We start from the raw sequence: 26555 nt of genomic DNA on the forward strand, positions 1-26555 counted from the left end.
AGAACGAATAAGTAGAATCAATGAAGGCAGAAAGATTAAAAGTTTCTCTAATATAAGAAGGGAGAGTACTTTTGTATCGTGTTTATGATCGTCTTGGTAATCGTAGGAACCATATTACAATTCATCCTCGAAGGACACCTTAGTGCACTAGTTTATCTAAGAAGAGGAATGGAGAATTGTTGTAATGGTTAAGTCAATAAGATGTATCGTACCTCGTTCCAAAATCAAGTCTTGGAGTTATACTCCAAGATTATGACTTGAGTGACATAATCTTAAGTAGGAATGCTATTACACTTTCATATTTTGGTAAGTTGTGATGTCTTGAATAAGACAAAGACCAACTAGTACCAAATTACGTGTAGGTTTTGTCTTGATATAGACACACACTAACTCTTGGATTTTTTTTTTGTCAGGAAATGGTTCTTGATAAGAGAATCTAATATGTCGAGAGGTCAGTGGGAGTCTAAAGATCTTGAAAAAAAATTCTAGAACTAATCAAGAGTAAAACGATTAAACACTAGTATACGACTTGAGGATTGTAACCTATTGTGTTGAAGTTTCTATGCCAATCCGGTTGAGTTTATTATGCATGTGAGTTCTACGAGCTCTCAATAGGTTGCATAGGGGAAAGGCACCTTAATCAATGGATAGTACATTGAAAGGTAGGGGTGAGATGCTAAATAACTTGGAAGCAATGGTAGGACCCTTGATGGCAAGAAATTAAGAATGAACAAGTTCTGTCCATAAGAATTTGGATTCATCACAAAAATTATCTTATGATTATGGTTATGACAAATTTTCATGGATAGAAACACATGCACCATAAAATCTAAGTGTTATAAGGTTTCTCTCCTTCATGAAAATGATTGTGAGGAAACGCTTTCACTAAGAGAGATTTTAAGGAGATAGCGATTTTGTAAATTGCATTCTCAAATTCGATTATGATTACGACATCCCTCTTCATAGTTTGAATTGTGAGATTTGGCAAGTAGTCTGAACATTTGGGACTTAGTAATATAAGTCCTGAATTAGTTTAGACACATATGTGAGTTGTCTAAGGAAAGGTGTGTGAATTTGATAAGCTTAGATAAAAGGCTTATCGAAGCACATCGTATTGGAAATATGAACTTTGGAAGTCAATAAGTATTGTCTTCTTGAAGTCCAACTGTTTTCTGAATATGTGTCAAAGCTAGTGGGAGTATAAATATTATGTTGGAATAGATATAATGTAACGCCTGTGTTTCTAGGCCAGGCATTAATGATGATGTAATAGTCTAGGTTAACCTTTGTAACTCATTTTGAAATAATAGAAATGTATTATTTGAGTATTATGTGTTTTATGCTTAATTGTGTAACTTAAATGAATTAAGAACAAGAATAAGCGTAATAATAAAATATTAGATAAGACCGATATCTATGAAGGAAGTTGTAGTGGTCGTGGCAAGGTTTTCGAATATATAAAGAATGCCGAATTCCGAATTATAACGAAGAAGTTTTGACCTGTCGAAGTTTCGTGTCAGAACCGATACGACACTGCGTAACGTAAATAATGAATTTACGATAAAGCGATATTTAGCCTTAGTGATCTAAGCGAAAGTCATAGAATACGTTAAACCGAGAGCGTGCATAAAAAGAACGTCTAAATCTGACATTGTAGGAAGAAGTTATGACTTTTTGAAGTTTCGACTTAGCGATATGCAACCCAAAGTTCGAATATGAGATCAAGTGATTTCTTGCCGACACAATCTAAACGAGAATCGAAGATCTCAACGATAGTAGTTGTAACATCCCAAAAATACAGGCCAAAAATTTCATTTTTAAATACGTCATTATAAAACCAACAATGTAATAAAACATATGTAATATCATGTCATGTCAAAACCAAAGTAGAAATAATCAAACATGTTATCATAAAACAATATCAGAGTGTAATCCCAAAGATCTCATGTGCGGAAAACCATAGTGTGATGCGCTGCGATCGAGCCGGCTCCTTTCCTTTGAAAACGAAGTACCTGAAACCAAAACTGAAAACCGTAAGCACAAAGCTTAGTGAGTTCCCCCATCATACCACACACCATACAATCACATAGCATACATACTGCCGGGCAATTCTGGGGTGCCCAACCTACCCGGTACGGCCATTATGGGGTGCCAACCTACCCATGTCAAGCCATTCTGGGGTGCTGACTACCCTTCGGTCCTAACGACCGAACCTCGGGGACTATTTCACCCCATACTACTACTACTACTATCACATATCATAACGTAACAGATTATCAGACATATTTGGGGTGTCTGAACTAACCTTCGGTCCTAACAACCGAACTTGGGGACTATTCCCCTCCTACTACCACTATCACATATAACATATCATGCCAGCATATAAACATATCATCACATACTGTCAGACATATCTTGGGTGTCTGACCTACCATTTGGTCCTAACAACCGAAATCTACTACTATCACACATAACATATCATGCCAGCATATAACATATCAGGTAGTAGCAAACCTAGATGATATCACAAAGACAATCATCTAACATACAACTCCTACTGGTGGGTCGGCATTGTGGCTGTAGACCCACCGCTACTGGAAGGTAACTCACCTCACATTGCTGAAGTCTTGTAGACATAATCCCACACTGCTGAAGTCCCGCAGACTCGACTCCAGCTGTTAGCTGACAAATTCCCGAACTGTCAACACCAAAATAACACCCAATTAATAATTGGGTCCCAATACATAACCATAAGTATATTCTTTGGGTAATTACTACATTACCCCTAACTTGGCTTATTCAAGCCCAATGCCCAGTCCATAGGCCCAAAGTCAATTAGAAATCAAAGCCCAACACATGGCCCAATTTTCCAAATTGGGCCTAGGCCTATACATGGTCTCATTCTAAGGCCCAACATCATATAATCATTAAGGCCCAAACTATGGCCCATTTTTCCAAATTAGGCCCAAGCCCCTTACATGGGCCTTACCCCAGGCCCATTAAATTATTCTAGTTCATTTGCTTGACTTTGGATGGCCCATTAATTACCCAACCCTCAAGGCCCAAAAGAAAGGCCCAACAATAAACCCAAGTGAAATTAGGGTTTCACATAAAATGATGATTAGGGTTAAGTTTCCTACTTAGCCTATTAAGGACTTAATCCATTAAGTCCATTATCGTTTAGATTAATCTTTGCCAAAGTTTATTATTTAATATCTCAAGTTATTAAATAATTCTCGTGTGTCTCGATTAATTCCCCAAAATTAGGGTTTCATGGAATTAGGGTTTTCCAAACCCTAATTAGGGTTACCAACCCAATACTAGTCCATTAATTAATTTGTTGGACTTTTAGATCAATTAGGGCTTTATTGGGCCTATTAAGCCCACTAAAATATCATTGAGCCCATTAGAGTTTTATTGGGTCAATTAGAGTCCATTAGACTCATTAGGGTTTTCACTAAGCCCATTTGGCTTCATTGGGCCCATTAGGCTAACAAGGCCCATTAGGGTTTTAGTCCCTTGTCCAATCATCCAAACGAGTCCAAACACCATCATAGCACACCGCCACCCGACACGGCGGCCGTTGGCGGCAGCCACCACCTCACGGTGGTGGTTTGATTTTCCTTTCATTATTCCAATTTTTACAATTTACAGTGAACTCACGAATTATACACACACACTATACTAAACAGACACACACACAAACAACCACCCTTGTGGTGGTCGGTGGTGGTACACGGCGGCAGCCACCACCTCACGGTGGTGGCGGTGGCTATCCTCGATTTTCCAGTTATGCATAACACACACGCACACATACTTCATGCTATATTTCATTGTAAAATACACACCCACACACCGATGTATGCCCACTGCCACCCACACACGGTGGCCAAAGGTGGCATAAAACAAATGGCAACACCCACCATGGTTGGCTGCCATGGTGGCTCACTCTTAAATCTCCGACCAGCCAACAAAACTCACACACAAACACAATGGAACGGTGATTCACATGCCATGATAGCATCCGAACCACACACACCCATATCTCTTGCTCGAAAAAGAATCCAACCACCCACCTGGTGGCTAAATGCGACGACAGCGATCTGAGAAGGCGGCACCAGCAATGGCTAACGGCGGCGAACGAAGGCGGCGAAGTCACGCTAGGAGCAAGGGCATTTGAGGCGGCGGCGACCACCATGAACGAATACGAACGGGGACAGAACAGAAGGAGAAGAAGAAGGGTAGAGGTGCGGCAGAAACGATCATCGACCTCTCTCCCTCGCCGGTAGCGGAACAGAGATAGCAGCGCTTTGACCGGTGGTTCCCAACTCCGACGACAATGGCGGCTGGACACGAGGTTGGTGGCTGGAAGATCACCTGACGGCTGCTCCTTAGGTTTAGGTTTTCAGCGTATTGCAGTTTTATATATCTCGCATCATCCAAACTCCCCCCCCCCCCCATGTTTACACAAACAGTCCCTCTATCCCCATTTTCTTACAAAACAGACCCAAGATTTACCTTTTTAACCCCTGATTCCATAAATCTCCACAATATAAATCCGGAATTTACCTTTTATCCCTTGCTTCCATAATTTCTTTCATATTGAGTCCTAAATGTTACCAAGCAGCCCCTGCCTTCAGTATTACTTACAATTTAAGTCCAAATTTTACACTTTAATCCCCACCTTCTAAAATTATGACAGTTAACTCCTCGAGACCATCACCTTGCTATATAATTATTTATTTTAGGGCTTCAATTCGGTCATTAATTTATTTATTTATTTAATAAATAAACGGGGCTTTACAGTAGTCCAACGGTAAGAAGACAGACGAAAACAGACGTCAGATGAAGGATTTGTAAATTCCTAATGGAGTTTTCATGTCCCGTCCTACTAAAAATAATATATTAAAAGTTAAAATCAAAATTAGCTGACGGAGTCCAAACGAGAGTTGTAGAGCATAATTTTACCTACACGTGCATATAAAGAACATCAAAAACAAAACTCGTATGCAAAAGATATGAATTTTTGAAGTTTGGGGCACAAACCCCGACACTGTGCTAGAATTCACGACGTGAATATAGTGTTCACGACGTGAACTCAGAAGTGATGCCTTCCAGAGCAAGTTGACCGATGACGAACGCAATGACCTATGCCTGACTGAACTCACGACGTGAATTTTGAGATTCACGACGTAAATCTAGAAAAATGGCACTATAAATAGAAATCGAAGGGCAGCCGGCCATGGTTGCTAATTCCCCACTCTCTCACTCCCGATACTCTCTCTAGTTGTCTTGAAGTACCCCCGAAGCCCCAGTATCATCCCGACACTTGAAGCAAGTCCCGAAGCACTAAAGATCCCGAGAAGAAAAGAGTTTTCGAGCCGAAACTCTGCCCGCGAGAAGCCCGGTGTGTGAAGATATCACAGTTTCACTGAAGAATACTACTTTAAGAGTCGTAGTGCTGTCCGAGCATCGTCATATCAAGTGAGTGCCTAGTCTCTTTCATAAACACAATTTAATACAAGTATTTTTGAATGTATTAAGTATACATTTTGAGTAAGTGTGTAGTTACTTTCTTCTAACATATAAATACGAAGTATTCTCCATAAAATATGTGTTATGTGTTTATATATTATTTGTTAGTGAAATGAGTATTGATTGAATGTTGTATACATGTTTTAAACTATATATATATATATATATATATATATATATATATATATATATATATATATATATACACACACACAGACACATATATATATATATATATATACACACACACACACACACACATATATATATATATATATATATATATATATATATATATATATATATATATATATATTTATATGCTTTTGTCTACAAATATGTTGGGTAGAACATGGGTAGATAGTTGATGTGTGATGAAATAAAATGATGAAAGGCCTCCATGTTGTTGTTGATCTAATCATCTAGCGGAGTATGGATGACGACCACGAACTCTTTCTAGACTGTCTACTGGAACGCTGGCAGGTTCATAATCTGTAGGTTTTGTGAACTATGTGTTCATCTGTGTACTCTATCCCCCTCATGTTTGCCTTTAGGACATTTATTGTTGAGGAAACTCCTTTGCAGTAATGTCCATCCCGATGAAAATCCTAGATTAGGTCCCTTGTGATAGTTGTTGTTTTAGGGATGTAAAGTGAGGATAACGGCAATGGGTAATCGGGTTATTGTTTGTTGGTGAAATTAAATATAATTATTTATTGTGGGTTGAAAATCCTATATGGTCACCAGGCTCCCAAGCCTGACCCACTCAATTTTATTTGTATTACAGGTAGTGGTGCGGGAGCATAAGTTGGATGAATCATCAAGTTATTTTGTTTATAGGCATGTAGTTGTAAATAACCGTTGTAAGGCTTATAATGTGTCGTTTATGCTTTTGGTCTGTATCGGAACATGACATCCTGAGTTTTGTTATATATGAAAATACATTTCTTTAAGAAATGCTTTGATAAACTTTATTTTATCATATTGTGTTTTGGGAATAAATTTCGCAACTCTTTTAATCAAAGGATTACTCTGAAATTATTTTAAAAGCATAAATTAAATCGGTCTTTTATGGTCGTGATTTTGGAGATGTCACATATAATCATCATGTTAGTGAGAGCATGATAATTATCAGTGTTCTAAAAGGCGTGCCATGGCGTGCGCCAAGGCGTTCCATGGCGTGAGGCGTGGCTTCGCCGTTACGAAAAGCTTCATAACGTTGTTGTTAGGCATCACGCGTGGCAAGGCGTGATATGGCGCGCCATGGTGCGTTATGGCGCATGTTTTTTCGTTTGAGACACAGTTTTTTGCTATTTGTTATGCCTTTTCAAACCGGAGATACAAGTATTGTGGTTTTTGTTAACTTTTTGTTATTACTTATTGATCTAACACTTCTAAAAAGTAGTTATATTTAATATAAATTTATATTTATGTAGTAATATAATTTTAGATTAATACAAAATTTCCGCCTTACATCACACCATGAAAAACGCCATGGCTCGTTAAGCTTGAGGCTTGGCCTTGCCGCCACGCCACGCCTCACGCCATTTAAAACCTTGATCATTATTATTTTAAGTATTCCAAGTTAACAATATTAATTATAGAAAAGTAAAAGTTTTACTTTGCAAAGTTGCAGGGGTTGAAAATTTGTTTTTGCTATAATTAAGGGAGAGAATGTTGTACTTCGTTTCCAATCTAAAAGTTTAGATCGAGAAATTTTAATTTAATTTAGTCAAGAATATATTTATTATTTGCATTCTCAAAGTTCGATTATGATTACGGCATCCCTCTTCATAGTTCAAATTTTGAGAACACGGCAAATAGGAACATTATGACAATATTATAGCTAGAAGCTGATAAAGTATCACGTTTTTCATTATGAATCATATCCTATACCCTTCAGGTATAGGATCGATTGCATATGCTGTAATATTCGACTGTTCTAAAAATTTTCCAAATGCCTAGGGCATTTAGAGGGAAAAAGGGAATAGTATCGGATTTGACTAAAATAATTAAACAATTGTCAAGGACAATCTAAGGTTCGCCAAAGGATTGGTCGCTTGCGGACAATTGGAATAGTCATAGATGGACCATATTGGCATTATTATGAATAGATAAGATTCTATTTAGAATGAGTTGTCATATGTCAAATATGGAAATGTTTCCTTATTTGGAGTTGGACTTTAAGAATCTATGTCTATATTAGAAACTTATATGCAAGAAGGATGTTCAAAGGAATGTACTTTGAATGTGAGACTTCATGACTATGGAATTGTCTTGTAACAATCTCCAATAGAGCACTTTGTAATTTCATTGGCAAAGTCTTGGTGACTTTGGCGCTGTGATATTACGAAAGGACCGTTGCATAAATTGTTAGAATCTAACATATTCTAGTAGTGGCGAGAATTTTGTGTTCTTACATTAATTGATTAGGATTAGGAACTGCGAAATGAGCATCATTGGAAATGTGTTCATTTGATCTATTTCACAAAGTTAGGACCATAGGAAAACATTGTGTGCATGCTAAGAGCATGGGACAACTGTTATTATGATTCAAGTAAAAGTTGATTAACCGAAACAACAAATAATGAGTAATCAATATGGTGATTAAATAAAAGGTGTTTTATTTATACTTAAAAGTTTGGGGTCATATAGGATTCATATTATTCTTGTGTTTCACTTTGCATGTTTTGACTTCCCGGATAATAAGATTATTCAAACCCTCCACAGTCGCTCATACTTTGGAAGTAGGTATGAAAGAAGACTGTCATGAATCCGTCTATAGATTGACTAAATCGTTTAGACATAACACAAGTTTGCTGCAGAGTTCATGAGTGCTGCTATAAGATTAGAGTATTGGATTAAACTCACGCTCACTTGGATCGTTTCATGGATTTTATCACGAGTGATTGGTGAAACGGTAATATCTTATATTCTTGAAACCAAGATGTGTGAGTTGCATCTTGCGAGTCGGTTACACATTGATAATATGTAAACGCACTAATAACTTGGTGTTATAAAATGTATTGTTGTGTGTGATTCGATGAGTGAGTACAAGTGAGCATTGAGTCGAAGTTTGTTCGTTCCTTTTACCCAAAGTGGGATAAAAGCGATATTTGTGGGCCCCTTGATGATTTAGTGATGACACCCTAAGAGCTTGGCCAAGCCGGGACTAAGTTGATGTGTTCAACTGTAGTATGTTGTCACTCGTCATAAATCGGAAATCGGGAAACAACACGTGAATAGAGAGTATGATTAAAATCCATGTCTTAGTTCATACAATATCTAGAATGGAGGAATACATGATCCCTTATCTAAAGGACAGGTTACTGATAAGATTAGAGTTCGATAGCGTCTTTGAGAGATACGATTGCTAATCGAATAATACTTGCATTTATAGTTACTAGACTTATCCAAGTGGGACACTGTTTGATTAGTGTCTAAGCCTTTAGATATATTTGGTAAGTATTTGACCCGGTTGTGCATGGTCCTTTTGGGTTGCCTTCATCAAAGCAAGTAGATAAGATCATTTATAAAGAAAGAGGCTAGTTATGGTTTATTAATATATTATATGAATAATATATTAATAGAGAAATCATAGAGTTTAATTAATATTGGACAATAATTAATTAAGAAATTAATTATGTGCCTAAAGGAGATTAATTAGACTTGGGGGGCTAATATTGTAATTATAAGATAATTGCATTGTGGGCTATGGATTCCTAAAGGGCAGTAGGTTGGACGAAATCTATGGGAATCCCTTATGATTTTCGTCCAAGAGCCTTCTAGAAAGGTTCCATGGGTTTCTTAAGGCCTAAGCAGAGAATTAGGGTTTCACAGGAAACCCTAGCAGCCCACACAAGTATAAATAGACCCCTGGGGATACCAAAAACAGGGCTAAGTCTTCTGGTAGACATCTTGGATGGTTTTGGTGCTCCTCTCATCTTTCCAATATCATCCTCTTGCTTATGGTGTTTGTAAACCATTAGAGGAGTGACATTTGTGACTCTAAGCTCCAATGACACGAGATTCAAGACATTATATATGAGGTATTCATCTAGATTTATTCTTACATAATTAATTTCGAAATACATATGCTAGATCTAGGGTTTATGGCTTTGGATGATTATTGCATGTTCATTAGACAAACTAGATCCAAAGCTTTAGGGTTTGCATGTACACCATAGGAATGATGTAGTGCTTATTTCCCGTCATGTATGAGGTCTAACAAGCCTTCACCTCTTTCACAAGATCTAGTGAAAGGTGATTTTTTCATCTTTCCCAAAAGACAAGATTCGCATGTATCATCTGACCTTAGGTCAAATTATTCCAACATTCCATCCTTTTGAAGTTGGGCGATGTGTTTCTTGTTAACGTGTCCAAGAAGAAAATGTAACACACATGCTTTGTCTATACCATTAGACGAATTAATTTGGAATACACTATTTCCTAAATTGTCTACACACGTCACGGTTTCATACACACCATCACAAGATAAAGCTTCAAAATAAAAATAACAATAACACCAATTTTATAAGCTGAAATAGAACCATTCTCATCGTTAAAAGAATATCTAAAACCTTTTTTGAACAATGCTTGAAAAGAAATAATGTTCCGTATCATTTCTAACAAATAACAACAATTTTTCAGATCTAAATCAACACCATTACTAAGCACTAGACTACAAGCTCCAATCTTGGTGACAGGTGAAGATAACCTATTCCGCATGATCAAATTTATTCTACTGTGCTCCACCTCCTCACTTCTTCTTAGCCCCTGCAAATCAGAACAAATGTGAAATCCACATCCTGTATCAAGGACCCAAGAACGAGAAGATGATGTGTTATTAGATGAGATAGTGTATATAACTGCAGAAGTCGGCTTCACCTTGCCATCTTTAATATCTTGCAGATACTTTAGGCAACTTCATTTCCAATGCTCTTTGTCATTGCAGTAAAATCAAGCGTCCTCTTTAGGATCGGAGACATGAGGAGCATCAGAACTAGATTTTCGTTTGGGTCTATCGCTTGACAATGTAGCTTGACACTTTCCCTTCCAGTTTTGCTTTAGAGGACCTTTCCTATTCTTCCTATTTCCTTGACCCATGGCCAGAATGGGAGCACTAGTAGGAGTGGAGGTAATACTTTGTCCCTGCTTCATCTGTTCGCAGGTGGTTATTCAATTGAGCCAAGGTGGTCTCATTCTTGTTCAAATGATAGGTCAAGATGAATCGATCATAACAACTTGGCAAGTAGTTCAAGACTATGTCAAGAGGCAACTCCTCATCAAAATGCACATTAAGCCTAACAAGGCGATCCGCATATCATTGCATCCTTTTCATGTGACTGCTAACAGACTCTCCCTCTTTCATTTTTCTTGCTATGAGGGACTTTACCACCTTGTACTTTTCTAGACAAGGTCGCTTATGGTACTTTTCCATAAGGTTGTTTTTCATCTCGTACGACTAGTAATCCTCATAACAAGGATTACAAACAAAATGTGAATAACCATGAAAATTAGCTTGACACTCTCGATGTCTTTTATCATCTGATTTTAATGTGTCGGTTAACCAAACGTGCTCCATTAATCAATAATAATTTGTGAGATGCTCATTATTACTCTTTATAGTCATTAATGTGTTGGTTAACCACACGCGCTCCATTAACCACAATAAAGTATAATGTGCAATTTTATGGGTTAGCATATAAATTAACATTTTCCTAAAGTAACTAAGATTGGTATTTTTTATACAAAAGGTTTAGTTAGTTTTAATAGCATTATACTTCTAATGAGAATTAATTGTCCTATCAAACCCGTTCGGTTAACGACCCTCCACTAATCAAGGAAGCGGTTGTGAGAGTGGACACTCATTTAACTACCATTTTATAGACAGTTTCCTTATACCACCTTATAGACTAGCTTTGTGAATGAGGCGTACTATCGGTTTGACTGACTTAGTCGTATACATATAGTAATTATTAAACTTTTAATTTTACATATAGTATACGGTGTATTTTAAAACTTTTTCAAAATACTAGGTTTATATTTAAATTTCAGAAATTAAATAATTAATTTAAATTTAAAAAATAAACCAGATGATTTAATTATTATCTGTTAATTAGCATTTAATTAATTATATTAAATGAAGTAGGGATTATTTAATTAAATTAATCAAATAATTTAATCATAATCCTTATACCCGTAAATTTTCTAGAAAGAGGTATAGGATTTATCTAGTTTTAAGTATCCCTTTTTTGGCAAGTAAAAATGTAAAATGATAATTACCAAAATTTAAAAATCCCTAATCACCTATAAAATTTTGAAAATAGCTCGGGGAGGAAGGTAAGAGTTTCAAACCCTTACCTAAATTTCAAATTTCTTGCGGGGGAGGGGTAGGGCTTCAAAACCCTAACACTAATTTCGAAACTTAGGGGGCAAGAAACCCTAATCATATTTCGAAATTTGTTGCCTTATAGGTTTTATTTGTCATAAACCCTAATTTGATCAAATTCAACAATTAGATGAATATTGTTTGTATGAATGAGAAAATATAGTTCAATACATATTGATTGAAGGAAAACGGGCAACAAGCTACGTTGTTAGCCCTTTCTGGATGGAAAAACTAATTCTTTTGAAAACAACATCTGTGCATGCAACCTAAAACAAGATCTATGTTTTCAGTATTGAACCTAAAACTATGAACATAAAATTAAGAACCCTAGGAACCCTAGGTAATTTTCAAAATTACTAAAGAAGAAGGTTTAAGGTTACATACCTCTTAGTTATTATAGTAAACGACTAAAAATCCTCTTGTTGATCTTTTGGAAGCAAGCACCACAAAGTGTCGTGCCTCTATTGGTTCACACCCAACACAAGCTAGAAAGAGATTATGGTGAGAGGAGGAAAGATGGTGGATGGAATAATTTGGACTAGCTTTCTAAAGGTATGAGTGGTCGAAATTGCTAAGGGTTAGGTTCCTTATATAGTGCAACTTGGAAACCCTACATAAGTCCAAAACCAATATAATAATATTATCTTGAATTGGAAATTATCGAGCTTCCTAATTATCTCCTAAGGATAATTCTAGAACCCTTAAGGCCTCTAAAACCATCCAAGCCTCTAGGAAGGTTCTAGAGTGCCTCTTGTTCAACTATTGAACAATTACACTTTAACCCTCCACTTTTAATTAATTCCATTAATCTCAAATTTCTGCTTAATTATTAATTAAATATTACTATTTCTAATTAATATATTATTCTCATAATATATTAATAAATTTTTATTTCAGTCTATTAATCAAATTATAAATCAACCTGTCTCTCCAAAAATCATCATATCCAGTTGTTAGATTTGAGTGCAACCCAAAAGGATTTTACTACTATCAATTCAAGTTTACAGTAATTATAGTTATGAGCTTAGACACATAATCCAACATACTTATCATTGTGAAAACAGTTAAATTAAGTCAAAGATCGTCATCTGTGAACGTGACAGACATCATATGTAATAGGCTTAATTTATAATATTTGAGAATTTTTAATGAAAATACAAAATTTTGAATTATTTTGTATAAAGAATAACATAATCCAAAAGAACACATCAATACAATTCTGGAACGCCTAAATCTGACTTAGTATGAAGAAGTTCTGATTTTTCAAAGCTTCATGTCAACATAGTACAATAGTGTGTGACATAGAAATTGAAATAAATATTGGTTACTTGTTAACCAAAACAATATAAATGAGAGTTGTAGATCTCATAAATACGAATCCTCAATTTAAAGACAGTCGAGAACGGAGTTCATGTGAAGGAGTTATGATTTTTGCAGTACTTGGAAATATCTATGTGTGGATATAAAGAACGTAAAAAACGGAGCTTGTATACGAAATATATGATTTTTCAAATATTTAAAAAAGATCTGGTAAGATAATGACGTAGTGGTCTGAGAGCGGGCCACGTGGCGAGTCGTGAATGCTCTTAACCAACTTGAAACCAGCTCACCACGACATGACAAGTCATGAGAAGAGCTCTTAGCCGACTTAACACATGTCAAGAAGAAAATGCAACATGTGAAATATGCGGATTGATCCAAAACACCACAATGTGGCATGCTCATGGCCATGACGTGGCGAATCGCACATTTCACCTTATAAATAGTCTCGAAAATCAGACTATTTTTCATATTTGTTCAACTTTGCAGTCAAACAAAAGTTTCATTAATTTTTATACACTTAGTCCGTCACTAAAAAAGTTGTATTTTAATGCCAAAATTTGTAACATATTTTAATTAAATTAGAAACAAGCTTCATTATCATTATTAGTGTAAATCTTTTACTTCCATTTATTTAGTTAGTTCATTTAAAATTTTATTTTATTTTAAATTCAAGAAATTTTACATAAAAATCCAAAACTTCTAATCTCGAAAACAAAATGTTGCATCTAATAGATGTTAATGCTTCTTACAACCGCTTTCAAAAAAACCATCCTTCCAAAAAGAGAGTGTTTTAACTTTCCAATTAAACTTTTTACTCTAACAATAATGGTTTTCCACCCTTGCCCCCAAGAATACGTAAGTGTCGACCCAAGACAAATAAAAAGTTGAGCAAAATTACACGAAACGTCCCTCGTGCAAGTGCTAAAATGCACGTTCAGTCTCTATTTTTCAAATTTAACTCAGACCATCCCATGTTTGGTCAAAAGTTGCACATATCATCCCTTGGTAATTTAAATTTGCACGTTTGATCCCTTGTGAAACATGAAATGACTATTCTACCCTTTTTATTTATTTATTTTTTGATTTATTTTGTTTTTTTTACAATTTTATAATATACAAAATAAAATAAAAAACCCTAACCCCCTCCCCCTCCTTCTCAACCCTTTCTCCCCTAAATTTACTGACTGAAAATCATCACGAGGGACCATCACCACCGTCGTTCAAAATCTATACCAGAACAACCATTCTCCATCTATAAACCACAAATAACAGAGACCTTCATCCTCACCCAAAATTCATTACCAGTACAAGCATCCTTATATCGACCCACCAATAACCAATGTCAACACCTACCCATATTCTGCCATCATCACCTCCTTCTCTTTCTATAATCACATCCAACCACAAAGTTAACCATCACAGCCCTACCAAGCCAGCACCTTTATGCAAATCGTGTTAACATACAAACAAAAACAAAAGGAAAAGGGAAATCACATGTTCATCAATTTCTTACCCCTACCCTCCAATCGTTGTCTGCTTCATTGAGATAAACAACACACACATTAGCGAGGGATGCTATATTCTTGATATGTACATGCGTGATTTCTCAATTAAGGAAAGAAAAGAAGAAAAGACTGTGATTTTAATTTTTCTTGTTGGCAATTGTCGATTGAATCAAGATCATGAAGAAGAAGACGTATCTGGTGATTGATTGGAGAGAGAAGAAGAAGACGGTGTCTGTGTCAAGACTTACTTTGGGGATAAACACGCAAAATTAGAACAGCAAGTTGCAGGTATGCTGGTGGTGGTTCTGACTTGCAGAGAAAACCCTAGGCGTTGTCAAATGAGGAAGAACAAGGTGGTGGTAGCCCCAGAAGCTCCACACACACTCTAAATACCACACGTAGATGATCGGTAGAGACTAAATAGATGAGAAATAGGTTGTTGGATTCGATGGTGAGGAAGAGGACATAGTGAAAATGGGGAAGACGAATTCGCGGAAAAGGAAGGGGAGGGGTAGGCATGTTGAGTGTGAATATTTATTTTATTTTTTCTTTTTCTTTTAATTTGAAGTTTATAAACAAATAGAAGAAAATTAAAAAAGAAATTATCAAGGGTAAAATAGTCTTTTTATGTCCGAAGGGATGACATGTGCAACTTTTAATCAAACAAAGGACGGTACAAGTTAATTTTTGAAAATAGGGACTCAACCTGCATTTTAGCACCTGCAAGAGAGACGACTCGTGTAATTTACTCTAAAAAGTTAGCAATCTAACAATTAATGTTAATGTTAGTTTACTTCTAATATCTATCAATAACGAATTAAGGTGCACTTTCTAATATCTATCGAGTAGTAGTGACGAATTAAGGGGAAAAAGTGGTTGTTGTCCCTTATTCTTTGTTATGATAGTTTAATGACGGTCGGTCAATGTAAGGTTTTAGGCAAAATAAAAATAAATGAAGCCCTTATAGTAAAAAAAAATTTAGAATAGAAGGGTGGTTTTTTTTTTTAATTTTTTTTTTTAAATAAACCTTTGTTTTAAATTTATCCTTATATTATTTTTGTAATAATAATAGTTGTTCAGGATTTTTTTCTCGTTTTCTCACTATCAGATAAATGTTTTCTAGGTAAGATGTTATTATTCTAAACTTATAAAATTGTGAGGAAAAAACAAGCAAATCTAACAAAAGCACCTAGCTGTGAAGTTGTGATGTTGAAACGTTTTCATAGTCGTTTTCTAGCAACAAGGATAACGATATCTGAAATGTTTTCTAGGCTCTAACAACAAAAATTTCAAAACTTGTGATGTTAAATTTCAAGTTGTCTATATGAAATAAAAAATAAAGCACAATTAAATTTTATGAGAAAACTAACATGAAAGAAGTGAAGAACAATAACAAATCTTACAATTTACACAAATCAGAAATCAAAAATCATAAGTGATGAGGCTGCCTGAAATAAGATTAACACAGATAGAAGATCGATTTTTGTAAAGGATGTGTGAAATAAGATTATTAGAATCGATGTATTAACAAATATTAATAAGAAAAAAGACATTGAAATTGTAAATCAGAAAGTTGTGTGAAAAAACAGGAACTGATTTGTTATGAATCAATTTTTTGTTACCGTTGAAAAAAAATCAAAACTGATTCATAAAGTTCTTCGATCGATGGCGGTGAGAGGCCCAACACGATGATTATTCCAGAAGAATCACACGTCTTTTAATCTTATTTGCTGATTTTGTTTTGGTATCATTTCCTTTCATTTTTCGCTAAGCCGCTATACACAATATATATGTTTTATTTCTATACCACCGTAATAAAGTATACAAAATGGGACCCAAGAAATTTAGAGGCTTAGGTTATCGTCTAAATTGCCCCACTCATTAGCATGATCATGTAATAGTTAATGTTAATTTAATTTAAAAAAAAAAAAGGGGGAAATCTACAAAAAAAAATTCCAAACTTTCGTGAAAAGTTTTAAAAAAGTCATAAAAAACTTTTTTGAACAGAAAAGGCTCATTATTTTGAGAAAATCAAATAATCTGTCATTTGTTGTTCAAATAAAAAAAAAATTCTTTAATTTGAGCAAAATATTAAATAATTAGGACTTTTCTGTTTAAAAAAAACTTTTACGACTTTATTGAAATTTTTCTCAAAAATTTGGGATTTCCATAAAAAAAATGTTTGCTAAATGTACCTTGTGTTTTTATGTTTTGTAGGGCCCACATCACGTGAGTGTGGGTGAGGGTTTATTTTAAAAAAAATCATTATATATTTTTTTTCATATCAAATGTTAGAGTCAGCCTACTGTATGATAATATAATTAGTCGACTTTTCTATGATAGTATAATCAATAAGAAAAAGGAACAAACGGCATGAAGGTGGCTAACAAATACTAAAATCAAACAAATTCTATCCATTTCCAAAAGTAACATATAAGAAATGAGAGATGGTCATGTCCTTACCAAAAACAAAGACTCTAATCAACCCCTCAACTTATCCCCATAACTCTTATGATCTTATTATAAATGGCCCATCCAAACATACATACTTAAATGATAAAACTTTATGTACATGCATTTTTAAAGTTATTTGACATGATGAAAAAACCCTATTATATTTCACATTTCACATGAACTTCACAATCGGATTCATTTACACCAAATGTTCGGCTTTTTTTTTTCTTCTTCTAAGTTCTAAGCCAAAGGCAGCATATATTTTTGATAAGTTTGTGATGTAGTCTTTTTTATGGTGTCTACGAAAACTATTAACTGGCCTCAAAACCCTCAGCTAGTTGTTACTTGATGTTTGTTTTTTCTTTTTAATAAATTCCGTCATTCTAAAAAAACATGACACTAATTGCCACCACAAGATAATGTTGTTGTTTGTGTTTTTAACTTCTTTCAAATGGATGCTACTTGTAAATCACAATTGTGGCTCAGGCTCACCTGGCTTGACCCGCAAATGGGAGTTGGTAGACATTGCCGGGATAGCTGTCTATGGTCTTTGTCAAAAGGCATTCCTTCACAAAGTATACACAAACAGCGACTACATGACAGAATCTCCCAATGCAATTATGTATGATATATATATAATACAACCGGTTAAAAGTTTCAATAAAATTATGTACAAATCTAACGAGTTGAACATGTGTGGTTTTATAGTTAATAAATGCCGTGGATAAATCGATAAAATGATTGAAATGAAATTGTGTTTTGAGTGTACTTTTTTCCTATCGATTTTTAAACACTTTCTTGGACTTTGGTATTCTAGTTTTTGTACATTTGGTTTGATTGTAAAGTGTAAACTGAGCTTTTAAGATCAATATAAGGATAACATGTTGAAACGTGTTATTTCTACTCGTGTTATCGCTATAGTTTGTTCATTGGGCCATTACACTAGTAAGGAGTAAGGACCAAACAGGAAGTATAAAACAGAAAAAATGATAAATATAAAACCGGACCAAGAACTGGGCCTTATATTGGGCTACTAATTTTGGGTGTTTTAGTCGATCAAATTTAGCAATTGTCTGAATCAACAATCAATCACACACATTAATTAAGAGAAATTAAATATCCTCTTGCTATTTCTTCCTACAATTCTTCCTACTATTTTTTCCTACAAATCTTCCGTGTTGTTTTTTTTTTCCAAAATCAAACAGAAAACGGAAAACATGGTTTTCAAATTACAGAAAAAAAAAATCGATTCTCCTTAATAAATAAAGATCTTTTTGTAACATGCCACATTTTCATTTATTTTGCCACTTTTATGGTTTTTTAAATTAATATTTATTCTACATGTCATTTTATGGTTTATTTCATTTTATTAAATTCCAAATATTATTTAAATACATATCAATTTCATTAGTGAACTTTCCTTCTAATTTCAAAATTACTAAATTAAATATTCATTATTTTTCTTTATTTATTTATCTAAATTATTTGTTTAAATTTAAATGAGAAAAACAAAACATTTTAATTTTTATAATTCAATATTTTCTTACTTTTCTTATAAATTCAAAATTCTCAAATATTTAGAATTTTATATTTAGTTTTTTTTTAAATAAACCCATGTAATACATGGGCCTCACACCTAATTCGATTATATATAAAGCGGTTTTTTTTTCTAAGTTTTAAACTGTCGTAAATTGTATTTCATGATTTCAATTTACACCGAACTTGTTTGGGCCTTAAAAACTTGGGTAATTTAATGGGCTAAGACCACTGTTTTACATTTTAAGAGTTTATTGATAATTTTACATCTTCAAGACTACTAGTTTTAACAAAAAATTAAATAAGCAATAACAATTAAATTTAAATGTAATGCTTTTAATTATCAATATTAAAATTTAAAGTAACATACTTAAATAAATCAAAACGTTTTTCAAATTTAAACTTCTTTTAAAGCATACCAAGATTTCACCATTTAGCAAATTTTACATCTTAAAAACAAGTAAATTTTCACCATTTAGCAAAACTGAAAGCTCTCACTTCTCTGTAGTATGTATTGAATAGCTCCCAGTTGCAAGATTTTTTTTAATAATTCATATATTATTAATTAAATAATAAATATTATATATAAGTGTATAATTATTTAGTTTATATAAACCGATGCGGTCCAGTTTGGTTTTAACACTCGACATACATACTAACGGTATTAATATGTTTGTTGGATCGCTTTCTCTCAGCTAAAATTTAAGGTTTAAATCTTGATATGGAAAAAAGATGTATATTTATGATTATAGTAAGGGCTTTGTTCTAAAAAATATAAAAAATAATATTAAAAAATCTAAAAGCTATCTCACGTAGCTTTTAACAAAACCCTATCAACTAGTATCCGTTATATTCAACCAGCTAGTTTTGCCAAACACTCATTTATATAGATCGACCATAGTTTGTCAGGTTTTTATATGCTCTTTCTATATAAACAAAGCAGCCTTCAGATTTTCCTATGTCACACTTTCAACTTCTAGAATTCTTTATAAAATATCGATACCATATCATTAGTAGCAAAAAAATGATAATATATAAATTTGAAATCTTTAATTTCATGAGACATTTCTAATTAACTAGCCCCTAAACTTGGCTTGAATTTGGGTTGGAGACATGTGAAGGGAGTACAGGCGTGCAATGGTAGGGTGATGACGAATGAATGTCTGAGACCATACCATCACCATGCCGCGCATGCAACCTAAGCCTGAATCATAGATTTTATTTTTTTTAAATAATTGTATGGAATTTATACTTTGTTTTTTTTAGCATTTGTGTTGAACTTGACAAGTCAGTTTTGTAAAACATTATATATGATCATGATAATGATAGCTATCTTAGTTTAAAAAGGATCTAAAAAGTTGTATATTTGTAAAAGGGTCTTTTGCAAAATCCGAAATTTTATAATTAATAAGTTCATAACTGTAATTTAAGTTGAAATTGTAAAAGAAATTTTACCTGCAATTTCAGGGCAAAAGTATTGCTGTTTTTTCAAATAAGAAACAAAATTATCGAATTTTTTACTATAACAGGGTGGTTGAATTTTTTTTACCATTTTAATGTTTTTTCAAAAATATTTATTAAAATGGTATTTTTTTTTATTTTTCTTTACTTTTCGGTTTTTATTTATTCTTATTTTTCTCTTTTTCTCTCATTTTCCATTTTTTTATTGTTTATATATATATATATATATATATATATATATATATATATATATATATATATATATATATATATATATATATATATATATATATATATATATATATATATATATATATATATATGACAGCTTTTATTTTAGTTTTTTTACACTTTTTTTTACTATATTTTTTTAAATAACAGTTTTTTTTTACCTTTTTTTCTGTTTTTTAATATCTATTTTTCTTATACAACCCTTTAACCATCAAATTTTAGCCATCATGTGCAAAAACTCCAACATTCAAATATAATGTTTTTAAGATAAAAAAACTCAACATTGTTTGTTACAAAAAAAACACCACAAAACATCTCTGACATTGTTTATTACAAAAAGAAAAACATCACAACTAGTTTGACATATGCACTCAAGACATGAAAACAAGAATATTTAAATGTCTCCCATTTACCACATGGTCAAGTATTTTTTTTCCAAATTAACTACTTGCACATTTTGATCTCTTTGAGTTATCAACTAAAATATACATTTTTGTCGGTTAAAAGATTTTAAGGAATGTATACTTGCTTTTGCCATCAAAGCTACTTGTTTTAAAACAACATGTAGAGTATGTGCATCTCTATTAGCTTGAGAACTAGATCCTAAAGGACGTTTCACCTCAAAATAATGCACCATTCTATAGAATGTAAGTTGCACACAAGTTGTGTTGGTAAAAAACGAGCAACTTTTAAGTACACTGTTGAAAATCTCTAACAAATTTGTTGTGAGCAACCCATATCTCCTTCCACCATCATGTGCAAGTGTCAATCTATTAAGTGGATGACTCTCCAACCATTGTCGAGCACATGTATTTAACTTCCCAATTTCTTCCATGATAGAGTTGAACTTTCGAATTTGATTATGACTCCCGGCACGATAAGCTAAAGCTTTCAATTATGAATTACAAAACTTGTCATAAAAGTTGTTGATGAAATGTCGTAAACAATACCTTTAAAATAAAAAAATAATGTAAGTTAATGAAGCAAGTTATTGAAATGTCATAAAAGATTACTTAAGAAATATAACAATACTAATGAAAACCACGTGACTCTAACCATGGAAATCCATGCTCATTGACAACCTTAAGAATTCCACCATGACGATCAGATATTAGACATATGCCTTCACGGTCTTTCACCACATGATTCTTGACATGAGAAAGAAACCAATCCCAAGTATCATAAGATTCATTTTCTACAATAGCAAATACAAGTGGCAAAATTTGATTATTACCATCAACTCCCATTGCAATCAACATCTTACCCTTGTATTTACCATACAAGTGTGTGCCATCAATGTTAATCACCGATCAACAATAGCGAAACCCTTTGATAGAGGGTGCAAAAGCCCAAAAAACACACCGAAATTCTACTTCATCCACATTGGTCGATCTTGAAACATACCATTCCACTATAGTTCCTGGATTGAACTTTTGAAGTACGCGTAGATATTTTGGTAAAGCGACATAAGACTCTTCCCAGTTTCCAAACACATGTTCAATCGCTTTTTGCTTTCCAACCCAAAGCTTCTTATATGAATGAGTATAGCCCAATGTTTCAACTATTTAAGCTCTCAAAACCGGAATACTGATAGAAGGTTGCTCTTTTATAAGGTGTCTTGTTTCCATAGCAATCAAGCTTGCATCTAGGTTCAGATGGTCTTGAGAAAGCTTATAGTGTAAACAAGTGTGTGGACTGGTATACATTGTGATTTCAAAATAACCACTACGTTTACGTTTACTTGCATGAAGTTTCCATTTGCAACCAGATTGTAAGTACAACTTGCCTCTTAGAGTCCAAATAGTTGGGCGTGACTCAATGACCTCAAATTGTCTATGTGTCATAATGTTATGGGTCTTGATTGCTCTAACAAGTTCCTCTTTATCATTGAGAGAATCTTTCCTAACTCTCGCGTAAAATCATTCTTACTCGTTGATTGGTCACAATCCAATTGTCATCAATAGTCAAATTTGTGCGTTCCATATTAGTAAAACTTGAAGGTAATTCAACATTATTGTCAAAAAATGCTTCCTCATCATCTTTATCTCCAATTCCATCTTCCAATATTTCATTTAACTCAATTGCATTGTCTATATTCATCACATTAGTCACAACAGCCGCTTGAAAGATTATAGAAAAATTATCATTTTCAATCATGTCTATAATAGATTTCGTCTACAAAACAAACAAAAACATGTAAAAACTGATAAAAAATGATCACACCAATTTGTAATAACAAGAAAAAAGAAATATAATGACATATTTGCAATCAATTTCATCTAAAAAAAGATAAAAACACAAGTTGTGATAAAAATCAATCTACAAAAAAAAAACAAAAACAAAACAAAAGCAAGAAACAATCAAGAAGAATTGATCAACAATTCTATATAAACATGAAAGAAGAAACGAGTAGACAAGAATCAGACTGAGAATCGAGAAACAAACAAACAAGAATCAGAAGCAAAAAACTTAAAAAATATTAATAAACAATAAGAAGAATCAGAATCGAGAAAGTGGTGCATACCTTTAACCGTGTTGGAGATGAGTCAGCGACGAGTGGAGGGACCGCAAGTGGTCAGCGATTGGTGGAGGACACAGCAGACAGAGGATCAATGGGAGTGCGGCCCTAACTTTTTTTTTTCCTGTCAATCGTTCGTTCCAGGGGAAAGGAGAAGACATGTTTTTTTTTTTTTCATTTTTAACAATAATATTAGTTTTCAAATTAAAATAATCCTAATATGGTAAATAATTTCTAAAGGACACTAAAATGGTAATTATTTTTCTCAACCACACCATTATGGTTAAAAACTCTAAAATTATCCTCCATAAGAATGTCTATTACGATTATTCATGGTTGCATCGAATAAACAAAATACTTCACAGTTGGTTAGATTCATGAAAGTGAATATTTTGCCAAACTTTTATAGATTAAATTTTTTTAGAAAGACAAATATTATTATAAGAAACTAACAAGGTGCTAGACAAAATTACAAAGTACCATTGATAAGAGAGCAACATCAAACCTTCCATTTTAAAAGACTAAGATTAACATGATGCTTGAACCATTTGAAAGAAAAAAAATTAGATCTCATCCAGCATCTTCAAAAGGGGGACTCCTTAACTTCTTGAAAATTAGAGCATTCCTAGATTTCCATATCATCTAGAGATAACGGAGTATATAAGGCCAAGTTTTAATTTTCTAAATTTCTTAGATATACCATCACACTTCAACTTGAGAATCAAATCTAAGATGATTGATGGAGGCGAGGGAAGAAGACCAAACCATTTATTTATAAAATGAACTTAACATATCCATAGAAAAATGACAATTGAAGAAGAAAAAAAGATGATTAACATCTCCATCAATAGCCAAGAAAAAGGAGCAAGAAGGGGAGCTCAATTTTGACCCCTCTTGCGATGAAGTTCATTGCCACATGAATTATGTTCATCAACATACGTCATGCGAAACAGTTGGTCTTTATAGGAACCCAGTTTACCCTAGGCTTGACAATTCTCGACACGAACCGTGATACGATCCATGATACGACACGAAATAAACGGGTTTGGGTTGAGTTTTTCAACCCGTCTACCTGCCAACCCACCAACCCGCCAACTCGTTTATTAAACAGGTCATATATGTGTTTCTAAAAAAAATATACAGGTTGGCAACCCGTTTAGAATTTTAATAAAAAAATTATGTATTTTTTAAATGTATTAAGTATTATACACTATATAGTTTATACTTTATACTGGGATAGGATACCCGATATGATTGACCAATTGACCCGTGGGTAACCATTTGTTGATTTGCATTGTAACACGTTTGGTGTTCGCCCTAAACAATCTCGGTATCTCACAAAAAAATTGAATAAGCCCTCTCCCAGTCTCCCCTATGTGATGAACGACAGAACGAAGATACAAAGAACGGCGACATGAATGATTGAGTCATTATCAAATGACGTCTAGGCCTGTGATTGAATTGATTTATGTTTGTATTAATGTTTTAGTTTGAAGATGTTTTCATGAATGTTTTTAATTTTCATTTGGATGTTTAAGACTTAAGTTTCTGAAATTCGGATATGTTTGCATCAAGAATTTATTCATGTTTAGTTATCAATTTTATTAATGGAATCTGACTCAGGAACACATGAACCCAAATCTAACCTACAAACCAACATAACTAAATCTGACCTACGAACCTGCCAACCTGTGATCCCGTATAAATAAGTGGGTTGACGGGTCATATATGAGTTTATGTTCCAAACCCGCCAACTGTGACATTTATAGTTAAATGGGTCGTGTTTGAGTTGGTATATTTTTACCTGCCAACCTGAACACGACATGATTTCTAGGCCTAGTTTACTCGTTGGAATTGTAACAAAACGTCCCCTATCACAACATTATTCATCTAAACACACAAGGAATTAACAGTAAAGATATTGTTAATAACATGTGTCCAGATCCAATTCGATTTTGATGAGGTCGGATAACTGTCTGGACTCAGCTCCATTCCGTTGGGGTCTCTTCTAACACCATTGACCAGCCCTTCCAATTCGATATGAGACTTAGTAGTAGTTTTTTTTTTCTTTTTGTGTTTCAACCTTGTAGAGCTCCTGAAAAAAATCTTTAAGAGTTGTTTCTTCATACCACATGTCTTTCCATAAATGAGTATTGTCTCCTGCCCTTGGCTTTCTCTCACAAAGATTATTGAATGAAATGTTCCAGACATCAAGCTCCATGACGGATTTGTAAATCAATAACCATGTCACGGGAAGGCCATATTTAGCCCCCGACTTGCCATCAATTCCTGAAATACTATGTAAAGCCATAATACAAGACCACCAAAGACTTTTAGTCTCATTTTTAAGGCGCCACAACCATTTAGCAAGAAGAGTTATGTTCACGATCTAAGACATTTAATATTAAGTCCACCTTAATCTTTGGGTCGCACTAAAGTATTCCAAAAAAACCAATTGATTTTTTTGTTATTTTCTTTGCCTCCCCAAAGACCCCTATGCCCAATGCTTTCCAAACAATTAATTATATTTTTTAAAGCCTCAAATAAAGAGAAATGGTAAAGTGGTAGACTACCTAAAACGAATTTTATAAGTGTAAGTCGCCCTCCAAAGGAAAAAAGTGTTTTCTTTTCAGTTAGATAACTTTGAATTGAATTTATCAACAATAGGTCTCCAATTTTTAATGAGCTTCATGTTGGCTCCAACTAGAATCCCAAATAAACGTGAAGGGGAAGTTTGCGGATTAGCAACATAAGATGCTAGTAAAATAAGTAAGCTCAAGATTCTTGACTTTTATACCAAAAACTTTTCTCTTTTGAAGGTTCAATTTCCAACCGGAGGAAATGTGAAAGCATCTTAGAATACGGTTTAAATTGATGAAGTTAGTCTCTGACCATTTGCCAATGAAAGTCACGTCATCCGCATAAATAAGATGAGATAAATGAGGCCCGTTATTAGGAATGGAAATGTCTTGAAAAAAGTGTTGTTCACTTGCTTCTTTCAAAGAAATACTCAACCCTTCTATTTAAATAGAGAATAAGAAAGAGGAAATGGGATCTCCTTGTCTAACCCCACATTTAATATCAAACTCTTTCGTAGTGTAACATTCGGAATGCAGGTATTTACCCTTTAACCCTTGGAATGAATTTATTTTTGTAAAGGAGGTCCCTACGTACGTTGGGCGTACATATGCATACGCTTAGCATACTAGGGTGGCATAGACGTAGACTTGCACCACGTACGCAGGGCGTACGCGGGGAGTATTTGGCTTAAGTCAAAACCCTAATTTTTGGACCATGAACCCTATTTAAGCACTCTTATGTCATTTGGACCAAACCCTAATTAGCCTCCATTGCCTCTTTTCCTCCCTAAACCCTTATTTGCAAGAGAGTGTGATTCTTGAGCTTAAAAGTGTTTTTTGTGGTCATTTTAGTGGGTTTTCAAGAATGAGAAGGTGGTGATCAAGTCTTGGATGTTATTGAGCTTCTAGATCCTGCATCTAGTTCATCTTGGGGGAACCTTTGGAGGAAAAAAGTCCAGACCTTGCTATTTCTTTTGCTAGTTTGAGTTAGGGTTTGGTATTGAGTCCATTTTTTTGTCCAT

General features: G+C 33.9%; 1 long non-coding RNA gene across 1 annotated transcript; it reads right to left on the reverse strand.

The window, feature by feature from the left end:
• Positions 1–20586: 20586 nt before the first annotated feature.
• Positions 20587–23116, reverse strand: LOC128133860 (uncharacterized). The gene is made up of 3 exons (XR_008232172.1): positions 22961–23116; positions 21493–22611; positions 20587–21386 (listed from the first exon to the last, which is right to left on the reverse strand). It is a non-coding gene; the product is annotated as an uncharacterized LOC128133860 (long non-coding RNA).
• Positions 23117–26555: the final 3439 nt, after the last annotated feature.

Source organism: Lactuca sativa, chromosome 4 (assembly GCF_002870075.4).
Source record: "Lactuca sativa cultivar Salinas chromosome 4, Lsat_Salinas_v11, whole genome shotgun sequence".
Taxonomy (NCBI): domain Eukaryota; kingdom Viridiplantae; phylum Streptophyta; class Magnoliopsida; order Asterales; family Asteraceae; genus Lactuca; species Lactuca sativa.